We start from the raw sequence: 20,689 nt of genomic DNA on the forward strand, positions 1-20,689 counted from the left end.
TACTGAACCATGGTCAGGACTGTGTTGTTTCCTAAGGAGTAGAACTCTGCCTTGCTTGTACTTGTCCTTCTCCCAGGTTCTTTATCTCGTTCACTGACATCCCAGCCTATTTAAATCAAATAAAGAAATATACAGAAACTGTAAATTGTCCCCTGGTATCTATCTACTCTCCTTTTCTTCTGTAATGAGAAAACTGTTGACTTTTAGTAAGGTACGTTTCCAAGCCTTCCATAAAGCTAGGTGCAGTTCTATGACTAAGTACTGGCCAATGGGATATGAGGAGAAGTGACGCGTCCCTCTTCCTACTTGCTGGAATGTGAGTCTGGGGAGGGGCCATCTTGGAAAAGGATCAAAAAGAGATATGGAGCCTGGGTCCTCGATGGTTTCATTAAGAGGAGCCACCACACCAGTTCCGACTTCTATGTGAGCCAGAAATAAACTTCTCTTTTGTTTAGTTTAGACTACTATCATTTGGTGTCTCTTTCCCATGTGGCTGAGCTCATTTCTTCCCTAACAGAGTTTTAGTCATGCATAACCCTTTCTGAGTGCCCGTATGTGCTGGACACTCTACAAGGTTGAGAGCACAGCCCACTAAAGCCCTGAGGTAGATACTTATCACTCCCATGTTTACATATGATGACTTAGTCTCAAGTGTTACTTCAAAGACCTGAGGTTTCTCCTGGCCTGTGTGACCCCGGCTCCCTGGCCTTTCCACATTAAGACTCATAGCAATTGATGCAAATTCAGGCATTTTGAGTTTTTTAAAAGTATATAATAATGAGTGGAAGCCAAATGGAAATTTGGATTTCCAAAAGGAAATATCGGCTATCACAGGTGAACTAGACCAATGCATATCAAGTTTGAATGTACATAGGAATGTCTTGGGGATGTTCCATCCCTACCTACAAATGCAGGAAGAAGAACAGAGAATATGTGAGCCCAAACTTTTCAGGCCCTGGCGTTGGCCCGAGCATCCCATGGCTAATTTAATAATAAACCTTGTTGTCAGATATTAGTATCACTTAACAGAATCTTCTGGGATGAGGTTAGTTTGAGAGGCTTGGTGTAGAGCAGGGGTTTTCAAAGTATGCTTCCTGGACCAGAAACATTGTAACTTGTTAGAAATGCAGATTCTCAGGCCCCACCCCAGACCTGCTGGATCAGAGACTCTAAGGGCGTGGCCCAGGAATAGGGGATTTTTTCCAGGGAATTCTGATGCACGTTCAAGTTTGAGAAATGGTGGTATAAAAGAGAAACTTAGGAAGAGGCAGTTACAATATAATGGAATAGAAGCCGTCAGCTGGAAAATGGAAAATCTGTGATCCAATCCTAGCTCTCTCTTTGTTCTTAAATGGAGATGAAAGCACTAACTTCACTAAATAACTTGCGGAGTTAAACACAATGGTATTTTGGAGAGGCAGCATAATACACTGACTAAGAGGGCAGACTCTAGAGCAGGGGTGTCCAAACTTTTTTCAACGTTTTTCACCAAAGACCATATGCGGTAAAATACACAAACAGCCGGGCCACTCACTCAAGGTGTACATATATATGTACATATACATATATATATGTATATATATAATTATATATATAGAATTGCTATTATATGTCTATAATAGCAATACGTATTGCCTCACCTGGTTTATTTAAGTAAACTAAATATAGTTTTGGAATTTGCTGCGGGCCAATTAAAAATGGATTGCGGGCCGCAGTTGGCCGGTGAACCCTGTTTGGACACCCCTGCTCTAGAGCATGGTCTGGGCTTAAATCCTGGCTCTGCAATGATGAGCTTGGAAAAGTGAATCTTTCTTCATCTGTTAGACTGGGCTAGTAATAGTGTACCTACCTCATATTATTACAAGGATTTAAATAAATTAATACCTGTAAAGCACTTAGAAGATTATCTGGCATTGAGTATGTGTCATAAAAGTGTTTGTTAATAATAATACTAATAAATAATGCAGTACTTGGTACACAAAGTGACTGCTCAGAAAAGATCTTTTAAGAAAGAAAATAGAGCAAACTGGGACTGTGAGGAAAAGGAGAATAGAAGGACCCCCAGGGAATCAGTATCACTGAAATAAGAGCAGGATGCCAACTGCTGGAGACCAAGACAACCCCCGCATACCCATGAATCCCATCCTTACCCCCAGGCGCCTATCCCAGTGCCACCTGGAGGTGTGTAATAACTGTCTGCCTACTATGGTGGGATGCAGCAGGCATTTGTTGGAAATTGTCCTCTCGATGGCCTGGCATCTCTGCAAAATGTCCACTCAGGTTTAAGAGTGGTGGAAACCTGGCCAGTGCAGTCCAAGGTAACTCCAGGGATACCTCTGAGTGGATTCCAGTCGCCTCATGGGGCTTAGGACCACAAGGGGACCCCCATCAGTGGATGTGGAGGAAGGGGGGACAGGTGACGTATAAAATGTAACTTTTTTGAAATTTGTATTTTTTAAACAATTGTGTTGAGATATACTTACATCCCATAAAATTCACCCATATTAAGTGTAGAATTTACTTTTTAGTAAATTTACCAAATTGTGAAAGCATCAGCATAATCCAGTTTCAGAACATTTCTAGCACCACCTTAAGATCCTTGTGCCCGTTTACAGTTAATCTATCTTCCAGCCCCAGCCCCAGGCAACCAATCATCTACTTTAGTCTCTATAGAGTTGCCTTTTGTAGACATTTCGTATAAAGAAAATGGCCTTTTGCATCTGAGTCCTTTCACTTAGCATCGTACTTTCAAAGTTCATTCCTGTTCTACTAGCATGAATCATTATTTTATTCCTGTTTATTGCTGCACACAATGCTGTGGTTATGGCTGTGCCACATTTTATCTATCCATTCACCAGTTGATGGACATTTGGGTTATTTCCACATTTTAGCTATTGTGAATAACACTGCTGTGAACATTCACATGTGATTCTTTGTGTAGACATGTTTTCATTTTTCTAGGAGTGGAATTGCTAGGTTGTAGAGTAAATTTAGGTTTCAAGTTTTAAGAAATTGCTGAACTGTTTTCCAAATTGGCTGTACCATTTTACATTTTCACCAGCAATGCATTGAGGGTTCCAGTTTCTCTACATCCTCACCAAGGTTTGTTATTTCCTGTTCATATATATATATATATATGTATATATATATATATATATACATATATATATAATTATATATATATGTATATATATAATTATATATATAGAATTGCTATTATATATCTATAATAGCAATTTTAGTGGGTATGAAATGGTATCAATTTGCATTTCTCTCATGACTAATGATATTGAGCATCTTTTCATGTGCATATTAGCCATTTGTATATCTTCTTTGCCACAATATGTATTCAAATCTATAGAATTTTTGTGTTTAAAAGTAGATATGAGGTCACAGGAATGGCAGCAGGGGGGCACACTTTTTGAGTTCTATTCCGGATCTTACCACAAACGGGACATATAACCCATCAAAGGACTCTGTTCATGGCGCAGAACAGCTAAGAGACTCGTGGAAGGATTACTTGAAGGTGGGCATATTCCGCGAGCAGAGGAAGAGGGAAGGGAGCGGTGTGGAGACGTGGCCCGCATCTGCAGCGATGGAAAGGTGGCCCGCATCTGCGGCGATGGAAACGCGGCCGGCACCTGCAGCTGCAGAGATGCAGGGGATCACAGGACGGAACAGAGAACACAAAAGCCAGGAGATGGGTTCTTTCCCTGCATCCCACAGCTGATCTCTCCCTCTGAGGCAGCAGCTAGGTGGGCCCTAGGGTGGACAAAGAACCCAAACTCCGTACCTGGGCCCCTCCCCCCCACCCCTCCCTCCCTCTTCCAATACTACCCCCGCCCTTCCAGAGACTTAAACTGGTCCCTGAACTGAGGAGTAGTGTCAGATTACAGAGGAACCTTAGTGCTCAGGCTCTGGGAAGACTGGCAGACAGCTCTGATCTAGGGAAGAGTCTGGGAAGAATGTGATTTTGGCTAGGCTAGTAGAGAAGAGACTCCTCCACCCCCAGCCACCACCTTTTTTGGCCTGCAGGAAGAGTGTGACACTGCTGGGCTGGGAGAGAGAAGACCCCTCCAGCCCCAGCCCCTACCTTTCTGGCCTGCCTAGGGTGGGGAAAGTACAACTGCGGAGGCACTCCCAGGGATCAGCAGTAGGTGGCAGACTTAGCTCCCCGCTTTCAGCAGCTCAGAAATCTCCCGCCCACCACACACACACACACACACACACACACACACACATACGGAAGAAGTACCCTAAGACTCAGGAGAACTGGACACAGGGCTGGTGGTACTACTCTCAGTGTGCATATGTGCAGGCAGGGGCAGAAACAGCACTGACTGTAGAAACTACATTCCAGACGCCTCAGCCCCATGCATCTAAATCTGCAGTCCCAAAGTCACTCTGGGCACCAGGGGACTGGCTCTGCCTGCACAATAGGCAGGGGACTCTTTGGTACAGCGGAGGACAATCTGGATATTACTTGGTGGGCTTAAGCCAAGACTGAAGCTGCTTTTTGTTTTGCTGTGTTTTGTTTTGTTTTGTCTTCTTTTTTCATAAATTTATTAGTTGCAGGTGTACACGAAAAGGTAATACTTAGACATTCATCATTTATATCCCTCACACTGTGAATCCCCCTCCCCCCATCCACTATCCCTCCGACCTCACACTGAGCCATCACATTATATATATAAAATTATAGTTGGCATTCATTATTGTTTAGCTTCTGGTGTACAATGCCATGATCAGGCATCCACAGTAACCCTGAGGTGGTCTCCCAAATGGGACACGTGTCCATCGGATACCCAACAAAATCTTTACAACATTATTGATTACGTTCCCCAAATTAATTTTCAAAAACCCTGAGGCCATCTTGTGGTTACCAACTCTTTCCTAATCCCTTCACCTTTCCCCTTATCCCCCCCCCACTGGCCCATCTAACAACTCTCAGTTTTTCCTTTTTCTCCCCAAAACTGTTTCTGATTACTTCATTCACTTATTCTTTTCTTTAGATTCCGCATATAAGTGAGATCATATGGTACTTGTCTTTCTCTTTCTGACTTATTTCATTTAACATAATGTTCTCTAGATCCATCCAAGTTGTTGCAAATGGTAAGATTTCTTTCTTCTTTATGGCTGCGTAATACTCCATTGTATAAATGTACCACAGTTTCTTAATCCAGTCATCTACTGATGGCCATTTTGGTTGTTTCCATGTCTTGGCTATTGTGTAAAGTGCTGCAATAAACATAGGAGTGCATAAAGATTTTTGAATTGGAGTTTTGGATTTCTCAGGGTAGATGCCTAGGAGTGGAATTACTGGATCATAAGGTAGTTCCATTTTCAGATTCCTGAGATACCTCCATACTGTTTTCCATAGTGGCTGCACTAATCTGCAATCCCACCAACAGTGTACTAGCGGTCCCTTTTCTCCACATCCGCACCAGCATTTGTTGTTTGTTGATTTATTGATGATAGCCATTTTGTCTGGGGTGAGGTGGTATCTCCTTGTGGTTTTTATTTGCATTTCTCTGATGGTTAGTGAGGTTGAGCATTTCTTCATATGTCTGCTTGCCTTCTGTATGTCCTTTTTAGAAAAATGTCTCCTCAAGTCCTCTGCCCATTTTTTAATTGGGTTGTTTGTTTTTTTGGAGTTGAGTTGAGTAAGTTTTTTATAGATTTGTGGTATTAATCCCTTATTGGATATATCATTGGCAAATATCCTTTCTCATTCAGTAGGATCCCTTTTTGTTTTATTGATGGTTTCCTTTGCTGTGAAAAAACTTTTTTGTTTGATGTACTCCCACATGTTTATTTTTTTTCTCTTACTTCCCTCATGTGAGGGGATATAAAAAATATGGAACACTTCACAAATTTGCGTGTCATCCTTGTGCAGGGGCCATGCTAATCTCTGTATCGTTCCAGTTTTTAGTATATGTGCTGCCGAAGTGAGCACTTGTTTTTTCTTTATATCTTTGATATCTTTGTCTGTGTTGAGTGGGGGTTGTTGGTTGTTTTTACATGTGAATGTATTTGATTTTTTCTTTGTTGTTGTTGGTGGTGGTGTGCTTGGTGATTTGCTTTGTTCTGAAATTGCCCTACCAGGGCCCAACTTAAGAGGCACAAGATTCAACATATCCAGAGGCCAACTCCAGACCAAACCAGAGTACTACCAGGTTTGACCTACAAGTCACACACCCAGAGGGAATTCTCTACAGGCACAAGAGCCCATAGAGGCCAAACCACATTTAGGTGTTCAACCCTCACACAGCAGAACACGGTGCGGTAGGCAGAGCCAAGTCTCACAACTAGTCACCCTAGGAGTTAACCCCACCTACTCCCAAGTGAAAAGCAATTAAAGATATTCTTTAACAGGACAATATACACAACACAAGAGTCAACTTTGGAGCACATGCAGAGGAGAAGAATGAAGTAGTGCAAGTCAAATATAAAGGACACATACTACATAAGATAACCCAGCAAGAACTAAGAACTCTAGGGGATCTACCTAATACATCAAAGCAAACACAGGGAGTCAGCCAGAATGGGGAAACAAAGAAACATGTCCCAAATAAAAGAACAGAAGAAACCTCCACAAGTGGAACCAAATGAAACAGAGGTAACCAACCTATCAGAGACAGAGTTCAGAACACTGATGATAAGAATGTTTAAGGAGCTTAGAGAAGACATAAAGAAGGATGTAGAAATCATAACGAACAACCAGTTAGAACTAAAGAACACAATTACCGAAATTAAGAACTCACTTGAAGGAATTACCAGCAGGTTAGATGAAGCAGAGGATCGAATCAGCGACTTAGAAGACAAGTTAGCAGAGATCACCCAAACAGAACAACAGAAAAAAAAAAGAATAAAAAACAATGAAGATGGTTTAAGAGACCTCTGGGATAACATCAAGTGCAACAACATGCGCATCATAGGAATACCAGAAGGTGAAGAGAAGAAGCAAGGGATTGAGAACATATTTGAAGTAATAATATCCAAAAACTTCCCTAACCTGATGAAGGAAACCAACATACAAGCCCAGGAAGTACAGAGAGTTCCAACCAGGATAAACCCAAACAGGTCCACACCAAAACACATTATAGTTAAAATGACAAAGCTTAAAGACAAAGAGAGAATCCTAAAAGCAGCAAGAGAAAGACAAGAGAGTTACATCCCTTTCCTCTTAAGGGAACTCCCATAAGACTATCAAATGACTTTTCTACAGAAACATTGCAGGCCAGGAGGGAGTGGCAGGAGATACTCAAAGTGATGGAAAACAAAGGCCTACAACCTAGATTGCTTTATCTAGCAGGGCTATCATTTAAAGTTGATGGGAAGATAAAGAGCTTCCCGGAAAAGAATAAGCTAAAGTAATTTATTACCACGAAGCCAGAATTGCAAGAAATACTAAAAGGGCTTCTGTAAATAGAAGAAAGATGAAAACAATCTAACTACAAATTTAAAAATGGCAATAACTATGTACCTATCAATAATCACTTTAAATGTAAATGGATTAAATGCTCCAATCAAGAGACATAGGTTGGCTGAGTGGATAAGAAAGCAAGACCCTTGTATATGCTGCATACAAGAGACTCACCTAAGATCAAAAGACACACACATGCTGAAAGTGAAGGATTGGAGTAAGATATTTTATGCATATGGAAATGAGAAAAAATCTGGAATTGCAATACTTATATCCGACAAAATAGACTTTAAAATGAAGAACATATTAAAAGATAAAGATGGGCACTATATAATAATAAAGGGATCAATCTGACAAGAGGACATAACCCTAGTAAACATCTATGCAGTCAACACAGGAGCACCTATATATATAAAACAGATACTGACTGACATAAAGACAGAGATCAACAGTAACACTATCATAGTAGGGGACTTCAACACACCTCCAACAAGGGACAGGTCTTCCAGACAGAAAATCAATATGGAAACAACAGCCTTAAATGATACATTGGACCACTTGGATTTAATCGATATTTTCATAGCATTTCACCCCAATGCTGCAAAATACACGTTGTTCTCAAGCGCACATGGAACATTTTCCAAGGTAGACCATATGTTAGGCCACAAACCAAGTCTTGATAAATTTAAGAAAATTGAAATCATTCCAATTGTCTTCTCTGACCACAGTGCTATGAAATTAGAAATGAACTACAGGAAAAAAACTGGAAGACACACCAATACATGGAGGCTAAATAACTTATTACTAAATAATGAATGAGTCAAGCAGGAGATCAAGGAAGAAGTCAAAAGATATCTCGAGACAAACGAAAATGAAAACATGACAACCCAAAATCTATGGGATGCCACGAAAGCAGTCCTAAGAGGGAAATTCATAGCATTGCAGGCCTATCTAAAGAAACAAGAAACATCACTAATCAACAGTTTATCTTCACACTTAAGGGATCTGGAAAAAGAACAGCAAAATAAGCCCAAAGGGAGCACAAGGAAGGAGATAATAAAGATCAGAGTGGAAATAAATGAAGTAGAAACCAGAAAAACAATGCAAAAGATCAATGAATCCAAGAGTTGGTTCTTAGAGAAGATAAACAAAATTGACAAACCTTTAGCCAGACTCATTAAAAGAAAAGAGAGAGGACCCAAATTAATAAAATCAGAAATGAAAGAGGAGAAGTGACAACAGACACCGCAGAAATACAAAATATTTTAAGAAATTACTATGAGCAACTATATGCCAACAAATTTGACAATCTGGAATAAATGGACAATTTTCTAGAGGCATACAACCTTCCAAGGCTAACTCAAGAAGAAACAGAAAACCTGAATAGACTGATTACCACCAGGGAAATTGAATCAGTAATCAACAATCTCCCAACTAACAAAAGCCCTGGACCAGATGGCTTTACAGGTGAATTTTACAAAACGTTCAAAAAAGAATTATCACCTATTCTCCTCAAGCTCTTCCAAAAAATCCAGAAGGAGGGAAGACTCCCAAACACATTTACGAAGCCACTATCACCCTGATCCCAAAATCAGACAAACACACCACAAAAAAAAAAAAAGAAAACTACAGGCCAATATCTCTAATGAACATAGATGCAAAAATCCTCAACAAAATATTAGTGAACAGAATTCAGCAATACATTAAAAAGATCATACACCATGATCAAGTGGGATTCATCCCTGGTATGCAAGGGTGGTTCAATATCCGCAAATCAATTAACGTGATACACCACATTAACAAAATGAAAAATAAAAATCACATGATCATATCGATAGATGCAGAAAAAGCATTTGATAAAATCCAGCAGCTAGTTATGATAACAAACCTTAAGAAAGTGGGATTAGAGGGATCATATCTCAACATAATAAAGGCCATATATGATCAACCCACAGCTAACATCATACTTAATGGGGAAAAGCTAAAACCATTCCCCCTAAGATTAGGAACAAGGCAAAGTTGCCCACTATCTCCACTCCTATTCAACATAGTGCTGGAAGTTCTAGCCACAGCAATCAGACAAGAAAAAGAAATAAAAAGCATCCAAATTGGTAAGGAGGAAGTAAAATTGTCATTATATGCAGATGATATGATACTATATATAGAGAACTCTAAAGACTCCACGAAGAAACTATTAGAACTGATAGATGAATTTAGTAAAGTAGCAGGATACAAAATTAATATTCAGAAATCAGTTGCATTTGTATATACCAATAATAAAACATCAAAAGGAGAAATTAAAAAAGCAATCCCATTTACAAATGCTCCAAAGACTATAAAATACCTGACAATAAATTTAACCAAAGAAGTAAAAGATCTGTACATAGAAAATTATAAGACACTGAAGAAAGAAATGAAAGAAGATATAAATAGATGGAAACACATACCATGTTCATGGATAGGAAGAATTAATGTAGTTAAAATGTCCATACTGCCTAAAGCAATATACATATTCAACGCAATTCCTATCAAACTACCAACGATGTTTTTCATAGAAATAGGACATATAATCCTAAAATTTATACAGGACCATAAAAAACCCCGGATAGTCTCAGAAATCTTGAGAAATAAGCACAAAGTGGGAGGTATAACAATACCTGACATGAAATTATACTACAAGGCTACAGTAATCAAAACAGCATGGTACTGGCATAAAAACAGACACATAGATCAATGGAACAGAATAGAGAGTCCAGAAATAAATCCATGCCTATATGGTCATTTAATCTACAACAATGGAAGCAAGAATGTACGGTGGGGTAAAGACAGTCTATTCAATAAATGGTGCTGGGAAACCTGGAAACACATGCAAAAAAATGAAGCTGGACCACCTCCTTACACCATATACAAAAATAAATTCAAAATGGCTGAAAGACTTAAATGTAAGATCTGAAACCATAAAATTCCTAGAAGAAAATATAGGAAGAAACTTCACAGACATTACCCGGAGTAAAATTTTTACTGATATATCCCCTTGCACGAGGGAAGTAAGAGAAAAAATAAACACGTGGGATTACATCAAACTAAAAAGGTTTTTCACAGCAAAGGAAACCATCAATAAAACAAAAAGGGATCCTACTGAATGGGAAAAGATGTTTGCCAATGATATATCTGATAAGGGGTTAATATCATAAATTTATAAAAAAACTCACTCAACTCAACTCCAAAAAAACAACAACCCAATTAAAAAATGCGCAGAGGACTTGAGGAGACATTTTTCTAAAAAGGACATACAGAAGGCAAGCAGACATATGAAGGAATGCTCAACCTCACTAACCATCAGAGAAATGCAAATAAAAACCACAATGAGATACCACCTCACCCGGGTCAAAATGGCTATCTTCAATAAATCAGCAAACAACAAGTGCTGGTGTGGATGTGGAGAAAAGGGAATGCTTGTGCACTGTTGGTGGGATTGCCGATTGGTGCAGCCACTATGGAAAACAGTATGGAGGTATCTCAAAAATCTGAAAATGGAACTACCTTATGATCCAGCAATTCCACTCCTAGGTATCTATCCGGAGAAATCCAAAACTCCAATTCAAAAATCTTTATGCACGCCTATGTTTATTGCAGCACTATACACAGTAGCCAAGACATGGAAACAACCGAAATGCCCATCGGTAGATGACTGGATTAAGAAGCTGTGGTACATTTATACAATGGAGTATTACGCAGCCATAAAGAAGAAAGAAATCTTACCATTTGTAACAACATGGATGGATCTAGAGAACATTATGTTAAGTTAAATAAGTCAGAAAGAGAAAGACAAGTACCATATAATCTCACTTATATGTGGAATCTAAAGAAAACAATATGTGAATGAACTAATCAGAAACAGTTTTGGAGACAAAGAGGAAAAACTGAGGTTTGCTAGATGGGCGGGGGGTGGGGATAAGGAGTAAGGTGAGGGGATTAGAAAACAGTTGGTAACCACAAGATGGCCACAGTGTTTTCAAAATTAATTTGGGGAACGTAATCAATAATGTTGTAAAGATTTTGTAGGTTATCCGATGGACACTTGTCCCATTTGGGAGACCACCTCAGGGATGCCTGATCGCTGCACTGTACACCTGAAGCTGAAGCTGAAGAATAGTGAATATCAACTACAAGTTTATATATATATATATATACTTACAAGAAGCGGAGTAGAGCATTAGGAATAGAGACAGTGGAAATGTAATGGCTGCGATGTCAGAGGGATAGTGGATGGGGGGCGGGGGGTCCACACAGTGTGAGGGTTATAAATGATAAACATCTAAGTATTACTTTGTCTTGTCCACCTGAAACTAATTTAAAAATTTTTTTAAAAAGCTTAAAAAATAAGTAGATATGAGGTAGCTACCTCCTCTCCCTGCCCCTGGGCACCCAGACAAGAGGACTCTTTCCAAGATGAGTCTGAGTCCCTTAGACGGATGGTATGCTAGGGTTTCCAGGAGGCTCATTCTTGTATCAGTCACTTTAACTCTTTTCACCTGAGGATTAGGGTGCACTTTTATAAACTGCTGAATTAGATGAAAAGTGTGTTGCTTAAAATAAATGCTTGGTTTGTTTTTTTGAATACATTTTTCCTTTTCTTATTCTTCTTAATTTTTTTTAAAGTAAGTTAACCTTCTGTGGAAAAAAAATCACCAAGCTAAGGTTGAATTTACTTAGCTTTATTAAGATATGTACATATTTTAGAAGATGGAGATTTCAATTGTGTTCTGTTTATGCTTGTTTTCCTTTATATTCTGAATACCCACATTGCCAAGTGAATTGGCAAATTCCAGGAATTTTCACTTGTGTGAATCTGATTAACAAATGATGCCACTAAGAAGGGCCCTGCCACTTTCTCTGATGAGGAATATAGATGGCACATAGTGAGTATGAATAAATCTCTGACTACCAAGTAGCAATAGATCATTAATGGGATAGCACATAGAGCTAATAGCATTAGGGATAATGGAAAGGGGTTGATGAATGGGAGCCAACATGTTTCCTCGAGCTCTGAAGTATGGTCCTGATGGGCTCAGCAGAAAGGTTATATTACTGAAAAGCCCAAACCATTCCTGAGCGCTTGTGAAGAATCACCAGAATTTACATATGAGTTGGACCCCACAGTCTGATGTGGGGTCCAACTCAAAATCAGACCCCACAGTCTGATTTTTCCATCCATTAATTGCTTAATTGATCGAGTCATTCCTTCAACACATATTTTTGAATACCTACTATGTAGCATCAGTTGTTCTGGGTATGGAGAATGCAGATGTAGAAAGCAGGGTTTCTATCCCTAAATTGTGAAAAATCTAGTTGGGAAGTTAATTCTATAAGATGGTGTCAATGACCATGACAGATGGTTGAATATGGTACAATTGGAGGTCAGAAAAGGAAGTGATTCATTGTGTCTGGGATCAAAGAGTGAGAAAGAGTTGTGGAAGGTATTCCAGAAGAGGTGATATTTGGGCTGGGCTTTGAAGGATGGATGAGAGTTCACTAGGTAAAGATGGCAGGGAGAGTGTTTCCAGAAGACAACATAAGAAACAGTGTGGACCTTGTCATAAGGGTATGCTTTATTTGAAGAACTGTTAAGTATCCTAGTGACTACAGTGTGGGAATGGGATTAGGTGGTGGCAGAGTTTGGAGGTTATGGACTGGAAATACACTTTAGGATGAGATATCAAAAGGCCCTAAGTGGTATTTGAAGGACCTAAACCCTGCAGGCAAAAAGAAAGCAGAATGGGTTCTGGCATGGTGTGGCTATTTTCCTAAATTGATAAAATTTTCAGCTTGCTGGGCCCAAGTAAACTAGTAAACATAACCCAGTTGTCCAACCTATAGAAGGAGAAATCCAAAATTCAGTAGGAAACCTGGTAGATCACCTGACCTCTGACCATCAATTAAAAAAATCCCATGGCAATAAAAATCATTATAAAGACTGCCTGCTACATGGCTATTTCTCTCTAGACAGAAGGCTTAGAAACACTGTATTCTTTTTATCTAATCACAATAATCTATATACAATGGATAAAACCCAATGCAATAAACTCCATCTTTGTTCCCTGCACACATAACCGTCCCTACAAGAGACAGTTGCTTCTACAGGGAAGCAGCTGCTGCTGGACCACAGGCAGGAAGAGGAGCCTGCGTTGAACTGTAGTTGAACTCCGTTTAGTTGTTCTCTTTAACTGTCAATCCCCAACTATTTGACTCCCTTTACCATCTCCCCCACAAACATTCCAACTCCTTCATCCAGAAAAGCTCATTGAGACTCCAAAACCACCCACCCAACTTCCCAAACAAAACACTCTAACCCCAAATATCTGGAGCTCAAAAAGGAACCCCTGCTGATTTCCAAATAAGGTGGATTCTTGGCATCTGAAGGTTCAACAACTGCCATTCCAACTCTTCATGAGTGACCCTGACAGTCATTTCTATTTTTAGTGGGGCATGAATTTTGAGCACTGCAGCAAGCTTCTTGCTAAGGGAAGTCCAGCCAATTGCTAGCATCCCCATTTTAAGGTGGCTTTGTTTTCTCTGCTTGCCACATATATATTCTTGCTCAGGGAGTTATGTTATACTGAATTTGATGAGCGATGCTATCTATGTTCTATGGATATTAACCAATTCAAGAAGCTCTCAGGGTTAATACCTTAGGAATGTTAAAGACCCATTCTCCTTAACACTTGCTGAATCTGAGCTGCAATGTGGTTCTTATGTGTGTGCGTGTATCTTTTTTAACTTTTATTTTTGAAAAAACTGTAAACGTAGAGAAAAATGGCAGAAATAGTATAATGAACTTCTATAAACTTTCACCTAGATTTACTTATTTATATTTTTTGTTAAAGTTTATCGGGGTGACAATGGTTAGTGAAATTACATAGGTTTCAGGTGTACAATTCTGTATTACATCATCTATAAATCCCATTGTGTGTTCACCACCCAGAGTCAGTTCTCCTTCTATCACCATATATTTGATCCTGTTTACCTTCATCTACCACTCCCCTCCCCGTTTACCCTCTGGTAACCACTAAACTATTGTCTGTGTCCATGAGTTTTTGTTTCTCCATTTGTTTGTCTTGTTCCTCTGTTGCTTTCAGTTTTGTTTTTTAATTTTATAGGGGAACAGTGTGTTTCTCCAGGGCCCATCAGCTCCAAGTCGTTGTCCTTCAATCTAGTTGTGGAGGGCGCAGTTCAGCTCCAAGTCCAGTTGCCGTTTTCAATCTTTAGTTGCAGGGGGTACAGCCCACCATCCCATGTGGGAATTGAACCGGCAACCTTGTTGTTGAGAGCTCCCGCTCTAACCAACTGAGCACATCCGGCCGCCCCTGTTGCTTTCAGTTTTATATACCACATATCAGTGAAATCATATGGTTCTCGACTTTTTCTGTCTGACTTATTTCACTTAGCATAATAATCTCAAGATCCATCCATGTTGTCACAAATGTCAATGTTTCATCTTTTCTTATGGCAGAATAGTATTCCATTGTGTATATATACCACATCTTTTTTTATCCAATCATCGATCGAAGGACACTTTGGTTGTTTCTGTGTCTTGGTTACTGTAAATAAAGCTGCAATGAACATTGGAGCACATATATCTTTATGGATAAATGTTTTCAGATTGTTTTGGGTAGATACCCAGAAGAAGGATTGCTGGGTCATCTGGTAATTCTGTTTTTAATTTTTTGAGGAACTCCACACTGCCTTCCATAGTGGCTGCACCAATCTGTATTCCCACCAACAGTGTGTGAGGGTTCCTTTTTCTCCACAGCCTCTCCAACACTCATTATTTGTCTTGTTGATGATAGCTATTCTGAGTGGGGTGAGGTGATATCTCATTGTGGTTTTTATTTACATTTCTCTGATGATTAGCGACTTACTTATTAATATTTTTCAGAAGTTAAAACAATAGGCCAAGTAATTGGTGAGACAGATTATTAGTTAAGGTAACACTATATAATTTAACAGACCTCCAAATCTATATGTATATATACATACAGTTAGTTACCATTATTTACTGAACAATTTGAGACTAACTTGCAGACATCATGACCCTTTACCTCTAAATATTTCAATATGCAATGGCATTCTCTTACAAAACTACTGTGCAATTATCCAATTCAGGGAATTGAGCATTGATACACCACCATTAGCTAGTATAGAGACCATATCCAAATTTTGCTGATTGTTTTAGTACTGTTCTTTAGAGCAATTAAAAAAATAATCCACGTTCCAATCCAGGATCAAACATTACATTCAGTTATCATGTCTTTAGTCCCCTTTAATCTGGGACAGTTCTTATTTTGAAGTCATATTTCATAGAATGCTCCCCGATTCAGGTTTGTCTGATACTTCCTCATGATTGAATTTGGGTTGTGCATTTTGTGCCAGAACTTTACTGGGATTTTAATTTTTACTCTTGTGAATGAGGAATGTGATTTTCAAACAGTGTAGTCATTATTTAAAAATTCTCCTGCCACACATATCATCGGTGGGTTCCAAGGAGACTCATATTAGTGGAGTTTTTACCTCTGTACCTTTACTAACACAGATTACAAAAATCACTGCCCAGGGTCCTGATATGGAGCAGAAGTCAACAGGAAACAGTCCTCCAGGTGGGTCACTTCCTTTTGACATTGCAAGTCTTTGTGCTCCAATATTTTCCTTTTGTCTCGCCATCCTGCTGTCTCTCAGGAAAGCATGTGTAAGTCAGTGATGGAGGGAGTGTGCAGACATGGGACGGCATTTGCCAGCAAAGAACTGGCAGTGACTCACATTACTAAATCTTCATTGCTTTTACAAAATACACCACAAAATATAATATTTTACGGTAAACTGCACTTATCAAAATATGAAAAGTTCATTTTATGATTCAACACTATTGACTAGGATCATCGTTAATTCTCAATTATTCATTAAATGGGCATGGATGGTACCCACTCACTGACACTAGTCAGAATTCAAGAGCTTTTCACTGATTCAAATGTGAAGTGCTGAGCCTGATAAGATGGGATGTGGAAACAAAATAAACTTAAATCTGTCCTTATTTCTTCCTTCTTTCATTCATGCAACAAAATGCTATTGAGAAGCTACTTTAAAACATGTGTTTTGTTTATTAGTTTCAGGTGTAAAAACCAACATAATGATTGGACATTTATACCCCTCACAAAGTGATAACACCTCCAAGTCTGCTGCCCTCTGACATCGTATATAGCTATTACAGTACCATTGACTATATTCCCTATGCTGTACTTTTTTTTTAGTTTTATTTTATTTTATTTTATTTTTACATCCCTCACACCGTGAACCCCCCTCCCCCCATCCACCACCACCCCGACCTCACACCGAGCCATCACATTATACACATAAAATTATAGTTGGCATTCATTAATGTCCAGCCTCTGGTGTACAATGCCATGACCAGGCATCCACAGCATCCCTGAGGTGGTCTCCCAAACAGGACACATGTCCATCGGACACCCAACAAAATCCCCAAACACTATTGAATAAGTTCCCCAAAGTAATTCTCAAAAAACCCTGAGGCCATCCTGTGGTCACCAGCCGCCCCCCAATCCCTCCACCCTTCCCCCCATCCCTAACCCCCCCTCCCATCTAACAACTCTCGGTTTTTTGTGTCCCAAAACTGTTTCTGATTAGTTCATACAGATATTCTTTTCTTTAGATTCCTCATATAAGTGAGATCATATGGTACTTGTCTTTCTCTTTCTGACTTATTTCACTTAACATAATGTTCTCTAGATCCATCCATGTTGTTGCAAATGATAAGATTTCTTTTTTCTTTATGGCTGCGTAATACTCCATTGTATAAATCCTATGCTGTACTTTACATCCTGTCACCACACACACACACACACATATTTAATTATAGTTAACATTCAGTGTTATTCTACTTCAGCTTCAGGTGTACAGCACGGTGATCAGGCATCTACACAGTCTATAAAGTGATCCCCCTAATAAGTCTAGTACCCATCTGGCACCCTACATAAGCTCCTTATGTCAGGCTCTGTGCAAAGTGTTAGGGTTTTAGGGATTAAAGACCTAGTTCTTGACCTCAGGGAGCTCTTCAGACTCAAGAGCCAGTGCCCGTTTTCCTCTTGCTTAATGACATCATTTCACATTTTGTCCTAATTTAGGTGGTGATAAGGTAGAGAGATTCTCTCATGGTAATTTCATAACTCTACTTCAGCTCATTGTCTCAACATTGCTGACATCATATAAGCATGTTCATGAACCTTCCCAGGAGATAAGAAACCTTCTTTTAGGATTGCCTTTACCCTGCCTTCAACCTGCCATGAACTTTTTAGTCTGTATTCTCCCAACTTTTAATTACTCTCTTTGTTAAAGTTTACAGAGATCTCATTTATGCCTTGGATTATACCACGTACACCTGTTAACTCATTAAGAATCCATTACAGTGTGAACCTGGTATAATAGAAGTAGCCCTGGACTCGGATTCAGGTGATATGGGTTCCTGGCTGTGGCAGGGATCGCCCAATGTTGTTCATCACACCTGGGTTCTCCTGTTCTTGGGCCCACAGTCTTCATTTTCTAGGCTTTCTTGTAGTTAGGTACGGCCATGTCACTGAGTTCTAGCCACCAGAATGTGAGCAGGAATTCTATCTATCTGTCTATCTGTCTGTCTATCTATCTATCTATCTATCTATCTATCTATCTATCTATCTATCTATCTATCTATCTATCTATCATCTATCTATCTATCTCACTTCTAAGCCTTACTCATAGAAACCTGTCACATGTGTTCTGCCATGTTCTTTTCCCCTTCATGCATATGGACCCCTGCTTTCCCCAATGAACAGGGATACCCACATTGGATTATTCTGGAACCAATAAATACATGGCTCTGTATGATGCCCCTGAGATTTTGGTGTCTCTTGGAGTAGCTACTGTTATCTTAACAAATACCCTGTCACACCAAAAGCTTTGACTCATTGTCTTCCCTTTGTTTACCTTGGACAGGTTAGCCTCTCAGAGTCCCTATCATCTCCTCTGACAATGTGGATAACGTGATAGGCATTCTTGGCCCCATTTTACAGATCAAAGGATTAAATGGGGCAAGATTTGCAAAGATACTTTGTAGACGATTATACAAATATAAGGTGGTGCTGTTATTATTGGATCTTGCTCCCATAGGTATTTACTATAATGCTTTCCATTCAGACACCTTCCCTAACCAAGCAACATTTCCTGCTAAATGTATAGCTGGGGCTCTGGAGGACCTGTACTGCTCAGCCATATAAATCAGGGTGAAGGAGCCCTTAGACCTTGCTGACTCCTTCCACCATACCAGTCTGCGGATCAGGCCTGCCTCAGCCAGGCCACTGACTGTTCTTTACTATGTAGGTAATATCTCAGAACTTGAACTCCTGACCACCTAATTGCTGTGATCATGTAGGGCCTGACCATAGGTGTTAGAACTATGAGTTTCCCAAGCCTTTCCTGATCTTTAAAGATCTCATCATAACAAACATAATATTGCGTGCTTACGACATACTGTTATTGCATGCATTACTTCCAGGTCACCTTCACAACCACCAAAGGAAGAAGATACTTTCTTATGCTCATTTTGATAAAACTGAGGCTTAGAGAGGTTAAGACATTTGCTCGAAGTCACTCAGTGTATGGATTCAAACTCGTGTCTCTAGAACACCTAGGCTCTTAACCTCAAGGTATCCTACGGTTGTCTCTTTGCTTCACAGCCCAGGGTCACATTCTCTTCTAAGAATCTCAATGCTGAAAAAACCACATCTCCTTGAAGGAGAGAAAGATTTTAGATTTTACTTTTTTAAAGGAGCCAGCAGCAATGATCCCTTTGGATGTTTCAAATGGACATTAATATTCCTGTATACTTTCCTCCCAATTTATTACTTATTTATCTTATTCAGTATACCTTAATTTGCCTGCAAGTTATATTAATGCAACGATTTAAATTTATCGGGGTGACAACGGTTAGTGAAATTACATAGATTTCAGGTGTACAATTCTGTATCACATCATCTATAAATCCCATTGTGTGTTCACCACCCAGAGTCAGCGCTCCTTCCATCACCATATATTTGATGTTAATAACTCTCTGGGGGAATCTACACAACAACTCTGTAGCATCAGTGTCCAGTGTCTGAGAGAAAGTACAGGGTGGATGGTCTTCTTACTTGCATAGGTTTGGCTTCCTTCTGTGGGTTCTGTGCTGGGCCATGAACCTAAATCCATCCCAATGTTCTTGTCAGCTCAGCACATGATGGGGACGCCCAGGACATTTCCTGCTCTACCAGCTGCAGTTGTCTGACTACAAAAAGGCAAAGTCATCGGGTTATTTTGCTTGCTTGCTCTCTTATGGGGAAGGAACTTAACATGCCAGGGTGCATTACTATCTGTACTGAACCCACATCCCATGGGGTCTTTCTATACTCTTTCCCAGCTTTTGCTTTATCTCCTATGGGAGCCGAGCGATTTGGTTGCCATGCAAATATGTCCTGTGTTATTAAGGAAAGGCAGTATGTGACAATTTGTTCTTATGAAGTGTGTAAAGTAGGAAGTAAACCAGCTTTTAGTTGAATTCTTGAAATTTCAAAATATTCAAGTCCCTCTGAAATTTGGAGAGGCTAAATCTCATCTTGACATCTTTGTTATCATCAAAAGCTTAAACTCATGAGTAAAGGAACCCTTCCTATGGGACAATATCACTGAATTCACCATTGACGTCAAAAGAAAAGCAGTATTTGATCAGCCAATACTTCCCATACATCTCCTGCAATTCCCCAGCCACTTTGCAGGGCAGGCCATGTAGAGCCATCTTACAGATGAAGAAGCTACAATAAGCAGACCTCATTAACTGGCCCAAGATGCACAGTTAACAAGTGGCAGATTTAAGCTTTGAAAGCAGACAATCTTGTCCTCACAGCCCATACCCAAAGATTTATCTGCTTGGAACACATCTGGTTCCTGAATAAGGAATTTGTATAATCTAAACATCCATAGGAAGTTGTTATGAAGGACTGAAGCAAGAAAGAGAAGGTCTGCTTTGTCAGAGCCTTTCTGGTCATCTATGGTAGCCTGCCTTCTTCATTCCCCACTAAAGAACCTCTGCGGACGCCAGAGGCCTCCCCCTCAGGGAATGAAAGACGACCAAGCAGGAGAGATCTTGGTGACTATCACGAAGATGGAGCCAAAGAGACCCATGCA

This window comes from Rhinolophus hipposideros (assembly GCF_964194185.1).
Source record: "Rhinolophus hipposideros genome assembly, chromosome: X".
In the NCBI taxonomy this organism is placed as follows: Eukaryota; Metazoa; Chordata; class Mammalia; order Chiroptera; family Rhinolophidae; genus Rhinolophus; species Rhinolophus hipposideros.